A 16,961-nucleotide genomic window follows, 5' to 3' on the forward strand; every position below is an offset into this window, starting at 1 on the left:
ATCATCTCCAGCCCTATAGTAAAACGGGCAATGGTTGTAGACTGCTCTGGTCCTTTGTTCCCTTCCAGAGAAAAGAACAGTATCTCCTTAAGATACCATTGTCAAAATAAGATGACCTAATGAAGCTGACTTCTCAACCACCTAATTGTAGAAGCCATTTTTTAATTACAATATCCTCTTCTGCAGCTGTAAAGGAGTATTTTCTTGATTTCCGATCATTGCTTCAAGTATGAAAAACCAAGAGAAAGGGAAAAGCTAAGTCTAAGCATTTCAAGTATTTAACAAAACCCAAGTTGATAGGTGAGATTTAACATAGTCAGGCCAAGACTCTTAGGTTTAGTCATTCAAACTTTTATTTGCACCAAAACGCATACCTTGCTTTTACAATATAAAAGCAATAACTACTTACACATAAGCAGAAAAAGACAATGGCAAGTTACCCACTCCTGTGGTGTAGGCAGGTCTTGGAGGATTTCTCCTACTGTGCTTCAGCTACCCCTTACAGTTGAGCATATTTATACCTATTCAAATTATCTAATCATAACTTTCCCCCCATCAGCATTAAGCACTGTATGTCTCATACACTACATTAATTTACATAGCTTTTCCTGTCTATATTACAGTAGATCCTCAAGAGTTACAAACACCTAGGGACTGGAGGCTGTTCGTAACTCTGAAATGTTCATAACTCTGAACAAAACATTATGGTTTTTCTTTCAAAAAAGTTTACAAGTGGACATTGACTTAATACAGCTTTGAAATGTTACTACGCAGAAGGAAAATGCAGCTTTTAACCATCTTAATTTAAATGAAACAAGCTCAGAAAGTCTCCTTAATCATTTTTTTTTTTACTTACCCCTTTTTTTTTAGTAGTTTATATTTAACACAGTACTGTACTTGCTTTTATTGTCTCTGCTGTTGCCTGATTGCACATTTCCAGTTCCAAATGAGACGTGTGGTTGACTAGTCAGTCATAACTCTGGTGCTCGTAACTCGGAGGTTCTACTGTAGTTTCATAATGTATCTCTTTTCTAATTTGTTTATTTCCACTGATCATGCATGCTGTCCGGGCCATCTACCTATAGTGACTTAATGTAAGAACTTCCTGGTTTTTGCATAACCACCCTTTGGCAATACATTCTGTACATCCACTGTACTGAGAACTTCTTCTTATCAATAAGATATCCTCCAACTTGGATAAATTCTATGGTTAAAACATCACCTTTGTCCTACACCACAGCTACAAGCATCAAGCAAGTTTACATGAGGACAAGTCAGTGAGCCAACACCTATGCCAAACAAAGACTAGGCCTAAACTAGCCAGCTTACATGTAGGTAGCAGCTTGCTCCCAACAAAATGGCAAAGAGAAGGTTACTCACCTCATGCAGTAACTGAGATTCTTCGAGATGTGTCCCCCTGTGGGTGCTCCAGTTGAGGTGTCGGTGCGTACCAGCACTGCTGATCAAAGATTTTCAGTAGCAGTGCCATTCGCGATTCCACCAGTGCTCGTGCAACCCAATCCCCTCAGTTCCTTCTCTACCGTCAAGTCCTTACTGCAAACTCTGAAGTAGAAGCGAGGAAGCTGGGTAGTGGAGCACCCACAGGGACACACATCTCAAAGAACCTCAATTACTGCACAAGATGAGTAACCTTCTCTTCTTTGAGTGCTGTCCCTGTAGATGCTCCATTTCAGGTGAATGTAGAACAGTGCCCTCATGAGGCTGGAAGGGACTTCAGAGTGGAGTTCGTAGCTGAGGCTAGTATAGTGAGACCTAGTCGTGTGTCCAAGCTTGAACCGAGAGTGATTGCATAGTGGTTCGCAAATGTGTCTTCAGAGGCCCAGGTGGCTGCCCTGCAGATGTCTAGAATGGGAACATTGTACAGAAATGCTATGGAGGTAGCTAAAGCTCTTGTCGAGTGGATTCTGATGCCCAGAGGGGCTTCAATGTTGTGTAGTGAATAGCATGTATGGATACAGCTGGATTTCCATTTGGATAATCTTTGTGTCAATATGGCAGAGTGTCACAACCCAATGGCCCCCTCTCTCAGGTCCCCTGGAAAGGCAAATCAGCACTGCATGTTGCTAACGCTGTTGCAAGCATCGCAAAGCATGTTGGGGAGGGTCAAAGGTGTAAGCGTGGAGTAGAAGATTCCTTTGCAGGTTACGAGAGGCCGAAAGGGGGGGAGGGAAAGAAGGAAGAGAGCAGAGAACGGGTTAACTCGACACTTTAGCTAGCTCAGTCCAAAGATAAGACGCTGACTCCAGCCAGCTCAAGGCCACCGCACACATCTGACTCTCCACTACCTGACAAGAAAAACAGGGCCTGGATTCCACCCCAACCAGCCATGAGAAAGGAGGATTCAGCTGAACAGACTTGAAGAGGCAGCCAAAATGAGTGAGACAATGAAGGCCAGCGAGGGGAAAAACAGACTATTGCGTCCCTGGAGCCGGTGTGTTTTGGGAATGCTTAGAAAGCCAGTTTGGACTGGTACAAAGAGCATGGGGAACAGAGGTCCCTGAACAAAATGCCCCCTAAAGAACCTGGGACTTAAAAACCCGAGGGTCGGAGCAAGTTAGAGATCACAGCGGACCCTGGACGACCCGTGCACGGGACAAGAACTCTCGTCCACCCTTCCCCCTCTTCTTACATTACACCCAGAGTTGGCCAGCCTCAGGTTGTGCGTGTGTGAGTATGAAAGTAGGTTAGGACTGGTGTACTAACACTTTCTTGCTTCCTTTTAGTGATGTGGGAGCAGTCCCAACACTCACCGCTGTTATTTTAATAATAAAGCTGAACCATGCCGGTACGATAAATAATATTTTGGCTCTGTCCATTCATATTGTTTGTGTGTAACTCTGGAGATCAGAGGTATCAGTGGGAACATGTATAGGAAAGGAGCATTCCATTTGATGAGGAAAGCGCTTCCCCTCGGGGATCGTACTCGGAGTCCTGCTTGTGAGCAAAACTTTGGGTATTTCTTGTTTACTGATCAAGTGAAAAGATCTATGAGTAGTGATCCCCACATGTGAAATATGTATTGTGTTATTTCATCATTCAGTTCCCATTCGTGCTCTTGGGAAAACTGTCCACTTAAAGTGTCCGCCATCATGTTCATTCAGCTTGGGAGGTATGCTGCTGTAACAGAGATATTGTGTTTTATGCACCAGTTCCATAGTTTTAAGGCCTCCATGCATAAGGAGTGGGAATGTGCCCCACCCTGACGGTTTATATTAGGGCTGTTGAGTAATATCAGTTAACTCACGCAATTAACTAAAAAAAACTAACCGCAATTAATTGCAGTTTTAATCACACTGTTAAACAATACATTACCAATTGAAATGTATTAAATATTTTGAATGTTTTTCTACACTTTCATATATATCTTGTATTCTGTATTGTAACTAAAATTAAAGTGTATTATTTGCACTGTAAAAATTATAAACAGAAAAAATAGTATTTTTCAATTCACCTCATACAAGTACTATAGTGCAATCTCTTTGTCCTGAAAGTGCAACTTACAAATGAAGGGGTTTTTTTTGTTCCATATCTGCACTCAAAAACAAAACAATGTTAAACTTCAGAGGCTACAAGTCCACTCAGTCCTACTTCATGTTCAGCCAATCGCTAAGACAAACAAGTTTGTTTACCTTTACAGGAGATAATGCTGCCCTCTTCTTATTTGCAATGTCACCGGAAAGCGAGAACAGACATTTGCATGGCACTTTTGTAGCCGGCATTGCAAGGTATTTACGTGCCAGAAATGCTAAACATTCGTATGCCCCTTTATGATTTGGCCACCATTCCAGAGGACATGCTTCCATGCTGATGATGCTCGTTAAAAAAAAAAAAATGCATTAATTAAATTACTGACTGAACTAGTTGGGGGGACAATTGTATGTCCCCTCTCCTGTTTTACCTGCATTCTGCCACATATTTCATGTTATAGCAGTCTCAGATGATGACCCAGCACGTTCGTTTTAAAAATACTTGCACAGCAAATTTGACAAAATGCAGAGAAGGTACCAATGTGAGATTTCTATAGATGCTACAGCACTCGACCCAAGATTTAAGAATCTGAAGTGTCTTCCAAAATCTGAGAGAGACGAGATAGGGAGCATGCTTTCAGAAGGCTTAAAAGAGCAACACTCTGATGCAGAAACTACAGAACCCAAACCACCAAAAAGAAAATCAACCTTCTGCTGGTGACATCTAACTGAGATAATGAAAATGAACATGCTTTGGTCCACTCTGCTTTGGATGGTTTTTGAGCAGAACCCATCAACATGGACGCACGTCCCTGGAATGGTGGTTGAAGCATGCGCATCTGGCACATAAATATCTTGCAACGTCGACTACAACAGTGCCATGAGAACATCTGTTCTCACTTTCAGGTGACATTGTAAACAAGAAGTGGGCGGCATTATCTCCTGCAAATATAAACAAAACTTCTTTGTCTGAGCCATTGGCTGAATAAGAAGTAGGACTGAGTGGACTTGCAAACTCTAAAATTTTACATTGTTTTATTTTTGAATGCAGTATTTTTGTACATAATTCTGTATTTGTAAGTTCAACTTTCATGATGAAGAGATTGCATTACTGTACTTGTATCAGGTGAGTTGAAAAATACTATTTCTTTTGTCTTTTTATAGTGCAAACATTTGTAATAAAAAATAAATATAAAGCTAGCACTGTACACTTTGTATTGTGTTGTAATTGAAATCAATATATTTGAAAATGTAGAAAATATCCAGAAATATTTAAATGGTATTCTATTGTTTAACAGCACGAGTAATTTTTTTTAATCGTGTGAATAATATTTTTAATCGCTTTACAACCCTAGTTTATATAGAACAGAGACATGATGTTGTCCATCAGGATCTTTATCATTTTACCTCGTACGATAGGGAGGAAATGTAGGCATGCATTGCAGACTGCGCATAAGTTGAGTAGGTTGATGTGTAAGAGTGTTTCCATGGGGGACCACTTACCTTAGGTTGTACGTTGGTTTAGGTAGGCTCCCCATCCGATCAGTGAGGCATTTGTTGTGATTTGTATGCATGGCAGATCCTGTTGAAACAGGATGCCTGAGCCAACATTTATTGGGTTTGTCCACCATCATAGTGAACGTAGGACCTCTGGGGTCAGCATGAGTCTTTGTGTACACTGTGCTTTCATGGAATATACACCAAGTTCAGCCATCCTTGAAAGCAACGCATGTGTCGTCTGGCATGTTTTACAACAAAAGTGGTGGCCGCCCTATGTTTTGGGAGTTGTGAGCGGACACCCACGTACAGTCTGAGATTACTGATATGAAGGAGGTCAGCGCTGTGAATCGGGGCATCGGTAGCCCTAGGGTGTGAAAGAAAGAGATGATTTGTCGAGTGATGTGCAATGTTTCCGTCCTGGTAGGACCTTTTAGTAGGCAATTGTCTAAGTATGGGAATATCAGCATTTCCTGTCTGCGCAGATGAGCAGCTACCACAGCTAGGGTTTTGGTAAAGACTCGTGGAGCCGCTGACAGTCCAAACGGCAATACTCTGTATTGGAAGTGATCTTGTCCCACTGTGAATCGTAGGAATCATCTGTGAGCAGGACAGATGATAACGTGAAAGTAAGCATCTTTGTAGGTCAAGGGCTGAGAACCAGTCCCCCTCTTCCAGGGCTGGGATGATCGAGTTCAGTGTGACCATTTTGAATCTGTGGTTGCGGACAAATTTGTTGAGTTTTCTGAGCTCTAGTATGGGTCTCCAACCTCTGTTTTTCCTTCTGAGTCAGGAAATAGTGAGCGTAAAACCCTTTCCCTCTGTATTGTGTTGGAACTTGTTCCATGGCCCCTAATTGTAGAAGATGATCTACCTCTTATCAACAGGTGCTTGTGAGAAGGGTGCCTGAAGAGGGACAGGGAAGGGGGGGTAGGTAGGTGGGATGAAGGTAAAAGGGATGGTATAACTCGTTCGAATGATCTCCAAAACCCAGTGGTCTGTGGTGATAGTGGCCCACATATGCTAGAATGGTCGGAGTCAATGACCAAAAACTTGGATTGTTGATTCTATTGGCGCCGGTGATAGGGGGAGGTCAGTCAGACCCTCAACCAATTCTTCAATATTGCATCTTGTTTGAAGGTGCTTGGGACATCGCAGCGTGGGATTGGCTAGGGCGACATCTCTGTGGTCTGTGCCTTTGTCTTTGATTATTAAAAGACCTCTGTTGTCGCTCTCTGGTTGTGTCTCTACTGCACTGGTAAGGTTGCTGTCTCCTACATCTGTTGGGGCGGAGGGGGGGAGGGAAAGCTATAGATGCCCAGGGTTCGGAGCGTCGTTCAAGAGTCCTTCATTCAGTGTAGGACGGACTTCCTCTGTTTCTGCTGAGAATATTTTTTCCTCTGTCAAAGGGGAGATCCTCAATTTTAGTCTGGAGGTCCTTTGAAATTCCAGAGGATCGTAGCCAGGAGGCCCTCCTCATGATTACTGCCGTAGCAGTTGTGCAAGCAGCTATGTCCGTGACTTAAAGGGATGCTTGTAAAGCTGTCCGACACAAGTTGACCTTTGGTTATGGTGGATTGAAATTGCTCCCTTCTGTCTTCTGGGATGTCTGCCACAAATTCGTTGAGTTTCTGGTAATTATCATGGTCGTATTTCGCTAGTACTGCTCTGTAGTTGGCCATGTGAAACTGAAGGGTCGCCAATAAGTAGATTTTTCGGCCAAACAAATTGAACATCTTTGAGTCCTTGTCCTGTGGGGTGGGTTTATAATGGGGTTGTTTCCCTCATTGGTTCACCGCCTCCACAACCAAGGAGTTTGGCTGTGGGTGTAAAAATAGGAAGTCCATACCCTCGTTGGGCACATAATACTTTCTAGCTACCCTTTTGCATGTCGGAGGTACAGTTGCTGGTATTTGCCACAATAATTCTGCTGTTTCCATCAGTGTGCTATTAATTGGTAGTTCAATCTTAGTCAAGGATGCTGGGTGTAGTATTTTAAGGAGCTGATGTTGGTTTTCAGTCACCTCTTCCAGCTGGATGTTCTGGCTTTGTGCCACCCGTTTGAAAAACTCTTGAATTTTTTTTGAGTCATCTGCACCATTGGGAATGGCATGGGGGGGCACATCCACAGGTTAGTCAGCCATGGGGGCATGTCCCCCTGTGTAGACGTTCCCTGGCACGTTTCCTGCCCAATAAAGAGGAATGTCCGGAGTAGAAGACTGCCTCCTCAACGTCAGCTTCCTCATCATTGGAGAATCTGAAGACATTTGGTGAGTCTGGTTGTACTGGTGCCATTGGCACCGGAGAACTGTTGGTTCTGAGTATTGGTGATCCCGGTGTGGATGAAATTCTGATATCGGACGCTTTAGTGAGGGAGCACGGTGCCATGGGCAGCGGTGCCGTGCTCTTATGTAAAGAAGCCTGGGAGCTCGATCCTGTCTGCTTATGCATGGCCTTGACCAGTGCTGACTTAGTGCAAGCAGGTATCGGCTCCGTAGCGTGCGGCACCGCTGGAGGTCTCATAGCAAGCTGAGGTGCTGTCAGCACCATGTCCTTCCTTGGAGAAGTTGGTGCTGTGGAGGAGGCAGCTGACTTATGCCTGCAATCCTTATCTCTGTCGGCAGAGGTCCCAGTACGGACAGTGCTGGAGGCGCCCGGAGCATCAAACATGCTCACCCTGCAGGTCATCAGCACCGCAGGTAGTGATCTTGATGGAGACCATTTTCTCTTCAACAGTTCTCCATGAGCAGGAAATATCTCCCTGTTCCTTCACTTTCTGGAGGAGAGGGTACTCAATCTGTTCAGGGAGCAGGCGCCTGGAGAATCCCCCAATGGGGTTGTTCCCAAAGCAGACAGTGGTGGTAGGAATTTATCCACAAGAATCATTTTGAGTAGGAGATTGTTGTCCCTCCTCACTCTAGCTTTACGATTGCTGCAATGGGATCATTTCTGGGGAATGTGCTCCTCCCCTAAGCAGTAGACACACTGTGAGTGTCCATCGGAGACGGACATAGCGTCCTTACAAGAAGTGCATCTTTTAAACCCAGGAGAGCCTGGCATTTTCAGAATCCAACTTCAGTCGTGGAACTAAAAGAAACGGAGGGGAAACTCCCTTAGGGAGATTTTTTTTTTAAGGGAATTTTAACTGATTAAAAATAGAAACCTAGATCAACAATGAACTAACTATTGAGGAATAAACTTAATAACTATTTCTCACTCTTTCCTAGATGATTTTGTGACACTGCCATTGGAGCTCCATCTGCAGCTGAGGACAGTTGAGAAAAAACTGAGGGGGTTGGGATGCGCGAGCGCTGGTTGAATCGCCAGTGGCACTGCAAGACAGCTACTGAGCACATGCATCCCAACAAGGCACTGCTACTGAAAAATCTCCAATCAGCATCGCCAGAATGCACCCACACCTGAAGCAGAGCACCCACAGAGACAGCACTCGAAGAAGAATAAAAATTATTTTATAAACCTAATGAACGGATGAATTAGACTGTTCTGATCTCAGCCATTGTTTCATTTTCCCTCTTTTCCATTTAATCATATTTGATTTGCAATATGCTTTGGATTCTGGAAAGAGCTTTTCTCTAAAGGCATCAGAATACTGAACTGAGATTTGAAAAATTACCGAATTGGCCAAGCTATAAAAATTCTATCAACTGATTTTATTAAAATAAAACATTGTAGGTACAGTATCCACGTCAGCCCCACTTCAGTAAGGAATATATAGATACAATGCATGAACAGGATGGAATAACAGCTTCAGCTAAATACTTAAGTTATAATATAAACTTTGCTCAACAAAACATTACACTGGTCTACAATTTTTGAGAAGTCGTCTGCTTCAGAGATAAAATGTGCTATTTATTATGTATTTTGATGTGCTGAATTCAAATATGACAATTAAAACAACTGATTGGCTACTGTTTCGAAGATATTTAAGTTTTTACATTTTATGTCTATGTATATTGTGTAGATAGAGTTTTAATCATAAATTGTAAACCTAGGTCTTTTCATGTGTTTATGGTTGCTTTACATGATAATATTTCACCTGTCCTGTTTATGTAACACTTTAAAAATCAGCAAAAGGGTTATATAAATAAAATGTATTATGAAACAAAAGGCAAAAAACTATTCTGTACATAGTTTAATCTTATTCAGAGTCTACTCGGCGCTTCTTGGCTTGTCTCTTGTATTCATTAAATGGAGCATCTCTTGTCACTGTCCAGCAATAGTCTGCAAGCATTGATGGGCTCCATTTGCCCTGATAGCGTTTCTCCATTGTTGCAATGTCCTGGTGAAATCGCTCGCCGTGCTCGTCCCTCACTGCTCCGCAGTTCGGTGGAAAAAAATCTAGAGGAGAGTGCAAAAAATGTATCTTTAGTGACATGTTGCAACCAAGGCTTTTGTATGCCTTGAGGAGGTTTTCCACCAACAACCTGGTAGTTGTCTGCCTTGTTTCTTCCGAGAAAATTTATTGCCACTAACTGGAAGGCTTTCCATGCCGTTTTTTCCTTGCCACGCAGTGCATGGTCAAATGCATCATCTCGAAGAAGTTCACAAATCTGAGGACCAACAAAGACACCTTCCTTTATCTTAGGATCACTTAACCTTGGAAATTTTCCACAGAGGTACTTGAAAGCTGCTTGTGTTTTGTCAATGGCCTTGACAAAGTTCTTCATCAGACCCAGCTTGATGTGTAAGGGTGGTAACAAAATCTTCCTTGATTCAACAAGTGGTGGATGCTGAACACTTTTCCTCCCAGGCTCCAATGACTGTCGGAGTGGCCAATCTTTCTTGATGTAGTGGGAATCTCTTGCACGACTATCCCATTCGCAGAGAAAACAGCACTACTTTGTGTATCCAGTCTGCAGACCGAGCAAGAGAGCAACAACCTTCAAATTGCCACAAAGCTGCCACTGATGTTGGTCATAGTTTATGCACCTCAAAAGTTGTTTCATGTTGTCATAGGTTTCCTTCCTATGGACTTCATGACCAACTGGAATTGATGCAAAACATTGCCATTATGCAGTAAAACAGCTTTAAGACTCTTCTTCGATGAATCAATGAACAGTCTCCACTCATCTGGATCGTGAACGATGTTGTGGCCTGCCATCACACCATGGATGTTGTTGCAGGCTACAAGATCACCTTCCATGAAGAAGAATGGGACAAGATCCTTTTGACGGTCACGGAACATGGAAACCCTAACATCACCTGCCAGGAGATTCCACTGCTGTAGTCTGGAGCCCAACAGCTCTGCCTTACTCTTGGGTAGTTCCAAATCCCTGACAAGGTCATTCAGTTCACCTTGTGTTATGAGGTGTGGTTCAGAGGAGGAGGATGGGAGAAAATGTGGGTCCTGTGACATTGATGGTTCAGGACCAGAAGTTTCATCCTCTTCCTCGTCTGACTCAAGTGAGAATGACTCTGGTGCATCAGGAACCGGCAGTCCTTCTCAGTGGGGTCCTGGACGTATAGCCGATGGAATGTTTGGATAATGCACAGTCCACTTTTTCTTCTTTGACACACCTTTCCCAACTGGAGGCACCATGCAGAAGTAACAATTGCTGGTATGATCTGTTGGCTCTCTCCAAATCATTGGCACTGCAAAAGTCAGAGATTTCCTTTTCCTGTTCAACCACTGGCGAAGATTTGTTGCACAAGTGTTGCAGCATATGTGTGGGGCCCACCTCTTGTCCTGATCTCCAATTTTGCAGCCAAAATAAAGGTGATAGGCTCTTAACCATAGTGGTTATACTGCGCTTTTGTGATGCAAAAGTCACTTCACCACAAACATAGCAGAAGTTATCTGCACTGTTCACACAAGTATGAGGCATCTCTGCTCACTATGGCTAAACAGAAATGTGTCCCTTTGCAAAATCAAACACTGACAAATAAGAGAGCACGACAGTGTATGATTTCTAGAGCTGATATAGCAATTTGTTCAGCAGAGTGATGTAAGCTTTGTTATGATTGCATCATCCATGACTTCTAGGAATAACATGATGCAATTCATATCATGTATGACGCAATACCAGCTTCAGATTGCATCATTCATTGGTTTGCCTAAAAAGCAAGTACGGTCCAAACCCAGTCATAGATTTATTCCTAGATCCAGTCAAAGATGTATTTTAGTCATTTCTGGTTTAAACTGAGATCCCTTCCCTTTATAACTCACTTATCCTCCGCCATTCCCAAGTCAAGGGTCATATATACTGACCCAATAGCATATCTTGAAAACTAGAGCCAATCAACAATTTTAAGCATCATTTTCGTTCTCAGTGACCCAGAATTAGTAAAGTTTGACTACATTTATTTCAGAAGCATTTTGGCTGTAGAGCAGTGTTATTATTTGTTTTATCATAGCACCTAGAAGCCTTAATCATGGGCCAGAAACCCACTGCAAAACACTGGAGTTATGCGGAGTGATTTGGTTAGCAGCAGCATCGACTGGATTAACAGCTGATGACTTGTCCAAACGTATGTTGTTGCATCCTCACTGCATTAGTAGCTCAAGCATCAACATCACTGGAGCTTTATTAGTAAATATTAATTGTATGATTCTTTTGTACACTTCTTCTAGCATTTGCTTGCCAAGAAACCCAACAGCAGCTTCATCGGCAGAATGAAAGGTCCTAAGCCTACCATGAAATCTAGTTAGTTGACATTTGTCGACAACACGAGCTATTGACTGACAGTGGCGACGCTGACATGTGGGTCATTGTGCAGACCCAAGTGTAGAGGTTGGCTGCACGTATTCCTTGGCCAGTCTGGAACCTGTTCAGGAGAGTCCAAAGCTGACATGGCAGGTCAAATCCCAGGGGTCAAAAGGCTGGATCACTGACAAGCAAAAATATTTCAAACATCTTTAGCTGACCACTCATTGTGCCATAGGGTATAGCTGCTGACAGATTCCACAGTGGACGCCTCGACATAAATTGTGCTCTGGGGTGACTGAAGATGTCCATATACAATGGGAGACCTGGATTGGCACATAGCTTTTCCACTAGTCCACCTTTAGACTCTCCATGATGAATGTGTGGAGGAGCTATGTTGCTCAGAACTGGTGGCCAAGAATAGGAGTGGGGCACAGTGTGCCTGTGATGATGCACATGGTCAAGTTCAATTCAATGTTGACCAATTTATTGTGAGGTGAATGACACCACACAGGGCCACAGTATTCCACTGAGGAACAGCACAGCACCAAAGCCGATGTGCAAAGTGTACACTAAACTGTCACGATTCTTTGGTCAAAGAACAGAATCCTTATCGTGCAGCACTTTGTTTTAGACTCAGCTAGAGTGTGACCAGTGATTAGGAATGTGCGTACTCTATATACTCTACCTTAATCTTGCTGATTTAGTCCAGATGCCCACAAAGGGACCCTTAGCAAGGGTAACAGACAAAGGATGTCTGTTACTACAAATAAGTGACGTAAGGAAGAAAACATATGATTAATATGGAGTTATGATCAAACTATGTTCAGTGATGGTTAAGAGATTACTTCATAAATAAGCTATCACCCACTGAAATTTTTTAAACTCATAAAAAATTGCTTGCTACTACAGTTGCACTTAACAACGACTGGGTTAGAAATCCCTGAAGCTTATCAATCATGTAAACTGTATTGAAAATCATTTTAAGGGTCATTTCTAATGCTTAAAATTGGACATATAGGAATGATACTTAGACAAGCAATACCGGCTTCAGCCTAGTTTGCTTAACATGAGGGCAATGTCGCCTTACAGTTGTAGCTGTAGGTAATGATGTCCCCCCATACGTGACTGTAGTCACCGCTTCTTTAATTCCTTATTTTGCAGGGTGGCTTGATTAAATCAAGGCAATTTAAATCACCAATTTAAATGCCTCAAATGAAATTAATTTTCATCAACTTTTCCATTTGTACTTTAGTTATTTTCTAAAGTTACATTCTCATTGGTTGATAGAACCATTAAAACATGACTTACAACTACACAGAACCTTTACACTAGATTTGGTACATCTTTTTTGATATCTAGGAGGGTACACCTTAACTATACACACATATTTAAACTAAGACTGTCAAGCAATTAACAAAACTAATTGCCATTAATCTCACTGTTAAACAATAACAGAATACCATTTATTTAAATATTTTTGGATGTTTTCTACATTTTCAAATATATTGATTTCAATTACACCACAGAATACAAAGTGTACAGTTCCATGCAAATGTAAACAAACTGTCTGGCAGCCCACCAGTGGATTACCCTGACAGGCCGCATGTGGGCATGTGCCGCAGGTTGCCCACCACTGATCTAGACCATTCCTGACAGATGTTTGTCTAACTTGCTCTTTAAAATCTCCAATGATGGAGATTCCACAACTTCCCCTAGACATATTAGTTTAGAATAAAAAACATTTTAAAAGCCTTTTTTCCCCCAGGGATTGTTACCCAAAAACAGGTTTGGGGAGCCCCTAGAATAGCGTACCTATTGCTCCCTTAATCTGTCCTTCCTAAAGTATGGGTTTCCAGGATAGTTAAGGAAATACTTGAAGGACACAGATACAGTCTTCCTATAAATGATTGACAGGCAGTATTTTTTCCAAAACAAGGCATCCTTTTATTAATGCAACTAAATTCCTAATACAGTAATAACCTAAAAACCTAAATAAAATACAAAGCCCTTATTCTAAGCTAAAAGGCATTTTAAACCGCAATAACGTACAGTTCAAATGATTCTGAGTGTGCTCTGTAACAGATGGCCAGTCTTTACTAACTTACACACACTCTATACTACTTTATGCTATGCTACACTATAATTATCACTAGCAAGCTTAATGTCAGTTGTCAGCTTCAGGCAGCTGTCAGCTTCAGGCAGCTATCAGCTTGGTTCTGCTCCCTCCCAATCGCTTCAACTGGGAGCTCCTGTCCGCTCCATCCCAATCTTCTCCCTACTGCTCTCTCTGCTCCTGAGTGTCTACTTTTATACTGTCCTATCAGCTCCTTACTGCAAATGGTCACTGCCAGTTGTTTACTTCAAAGTTATGATCTGCTGATCTTTCACCCCCTTGGCTTTCGGCTAATTTTATGTTATTTACCTCATTTGAAGCTCAAGCAATCTTTCCCCTTCTGCACCACACAAGCTCACCTGTGGTGACCCATCATTGTTTTATTTTATTTTTTTACTACTTTAACCTTTCTGCCCTTGAGCTATTTTCAGTGACCATGTGACTCGCAGCATCCAGTGGTATATGACATGCAGTGTCTAATGGTAGAGTGATTTTTGCTTATTCCAAATGGAAGCTAGGGACACAAAATGGAGTCTGAGGAATTTCTTAGATATCAGAATGTCCTTACTGAAATTTTCTCCCTCATGTTTTAATCTTATTTAACTTACCTAATCAATAAGCCAATGACAGCTGTAACTATTTAATCGCTACTTATACTCCTGGGGGAATTCTGCACCAAAAAATTAAAAATTCTGGAACAAATTTCTTGAGGGAGACGGGAAGAACTGTTAGGGAGCTTCCCCCATGCAGACCCTGGCTGACCCCTAACCTCTCCCATTCAGTTAGGCACGGTGTCCCTCCACCCACACTCAAGACACCCACTCCCCCATCCCTATGTGGCCCTGCGCCTCCACCCCCATTCAGCCACTGCCCCAGTCTGTCCTTCCCCACTAGCCCTTATGAGCCCGTCTGTGGACGCCCCTGTTTGTGGACCCCCCAGCAGCCCCACACTGTCTCCCCATAGCCCGTCTCCTGACCTGGCCCTACAGGCGCGGTGAAGAAGGCTCTGCAGGCGCTTTCTCTTCCCTAGCTGACTGGCAGCAGCTGCTGTGGTCTATCACCCTCTGGTGGGCAAAAGATGGAACTGCAGCAACTTTTCAGCAGAAGCTTTTTTCTGTGCAAAAAAAAAAAAAAAATTAAAAATATGCACAGCTCATTAATTATGCACACATGCAGTGGCACAGAATTCCCCCAGGAGTATCCTGAAGCCATCTGTGGCCATAATTATCTCTTAGTGACTTAGATATTAATCAATTCATTACTCAATGGTTTGCTGTTACACTGATTATAGAACATCTCCCTTACAATAAATGTTCCCTGCCTATCTGGTCAATTACATTGCCCATTTATGACAACCACCAAACTTTGTTAATTAGTCCTTTCTGCTTCTGGACTATGTCAGCAAGGTCAGAATAAGAAGAGTGGATATTACAGTACAGTCCTAATGATAACAGATGTTAGTGCTTTATTTTAAACTGAGCTACTGTGAGACTATCGTAGACAAGCTTTGGCCAACACAGCAAGAATTCTGGAATTTTTGGCCAAAGAATTGTGAGCTTAATACACAAAGAATTATAAAAGATGAATATTTACTAGCACTGCTTTACATGATTGGTAAGCTGAAGACACCTGTTTCAGGGATAAGGTCAGCAGGAACCATTGTGATCATCTAGTCTGACCTCCTGTATAACATAGGCCAAGAACATCCTCAAAATAATTCCTAGGTCACATCTTTTAATAAGAAGATCCAAACTTAAATCTAAAAATTGTCAGTCATGGAGAATCCACCACAATCCTTGGTAAATTGTTCCAATGATTAGTTACTCTCACTATTAAAAATGTATCCCTTATTTCAAGCCTAAATTTATCTAGCTTCAACTTCCAACCATTGAATCACGTTGTATCTGCCTCTGCTAAACTGAAAATTCCATTATTAAACATTTGTTCCCCCTGTAGATTCGTATAGACTAACCAAGTCACCCCTTAACTTTCCCTTGGTTAAGAAGAATCAACAGCTATTAGGCAAAGATGGTCAGGGATACAACCCCCAAGCTTGAGGTGGCCCTAAATCTCTGACTGCCAGAAGCCAAGTGAGAAACAGGGGAGGATCATTCCAACTGTCCTGTTTGGCACACTCTCCCTGAAGCTCTGGTACTGGCCACTGACAAACAGAGAGAGGATAGTAGGCTAGATCAACCATTGGCCTGACCCTGGTTCTTAGAAGTATACACTGAGTTCTTTGAGTCTACTATTATCAGGCATGCTTCCTAATCCTTTTAGCATTCTGACTGCTCTTCGCTGAACCATTTTCAATTGTTCAATATCCTTCTTTATAAAATAATGGATTGTTCAATCATAAAAGATATTTGTAGCCAGATCATTATGACAAAACATTTGCTAGAGTGGTTCCTGATAAACTAAAAGCATCTATCAGAAGATCATTACTTCATCAATTACAGAAAACAGCTACCCACTCCTCAATCACAAGTAGCCCTTTTCTGGCCATCTGGACACATTTCCTAATAGTCAATGGGTTAGAGGACACACAACCCCTTACTAATATGCTACGGTCAAGCAAAATTCAGCTTATTGATAACACAATAGGGCAGATAAAGTTAAGCTTAAATACAAAGAATTATAAACACAAAGCATGGTGGGACTCTAGCTCACCTACAAAGAATCAAAGTGTAGTCATAAGTTACTATGGTGAGGTTGTTATTATTTTTTTTTTTTTTTTAAGTCATCCCGTGAGGCTGGCTAGAGTAAGGAAGCCTGCTATTAGCTCAATGGCCCAAAAAAAAAAAAAAAAGGTTGAGAGGGCTGGACAACATGGTTCTTAAGACTCACAATCTTCAGCATGCCAATAGCTTTTTGAGACACAGACCAAGCCTCCTCAGCTTTTATTTACCTTCCAATGGCATGAGCACGAGTTTATGGAGCAAGTTTTAGTGATTCTGTTCTTGTATTTCCTTTTTCCGCTGTATGCTTTGGCCTTGCAAATAGCATAAACTATGTTTTCAGTGCACTTCGGAGAATTCCAGTTCATCATATCTGTGATGCTAACAATTTATGTCCCTTACGATGAAAGTTTTCTTCTTCTTTAGCTCCACAGATTGGTTTGGTAGTTCAGTCACACCACTCAGCTTCTGGGTGTCCCTTCTAGCCAGAGTTTTAGATCGTCACAGTATAACCTTA

General features: G+C 42.1%; 1 protein-coding gene across 2 annotated transcripts in view; it reads right to left on the minus strand.

Moving 5' to 3' along the window:
- Positions 1–16,961, minus strand: part of RESF1 (retroelement silencing factor 1) — a 43,228-nt gene that overhangs the window by 24,449 nt on the left and 1,818 nt on the right. Inside the window, exon 2 of one of the 2 annotated variants that reach the window (XM_054034495.1) lies at positions 14,744–14,880. The exons of the other annotated variant lie outside the window; for it this stretch is intronic. The gene's annotated coding sequence lies outside the window, so the exon portion shown is untranslated. The remainder of the gene's footprint in view (positions 1–14,743; positions 14,881–16,961) is intronic. 2 annotated transcript variants of the gene reach the window in all.

The sequence above is a fragment of the Malaclemys terrapin genome, chromosome 1 (assembly GCF_027887155.1).
Source record: "Malaclemys terrapin pileata isolate rMalTer1 chromosome 1, rMalTer1.hap1, whole genome shotgun sequence".
In the NCBI taxonomy this organism is placed as follows: Eukaryota; Metazoa; Chordata; order Testudines; family Emydidae; genus Malaclemys; species Malaclemys terrapin.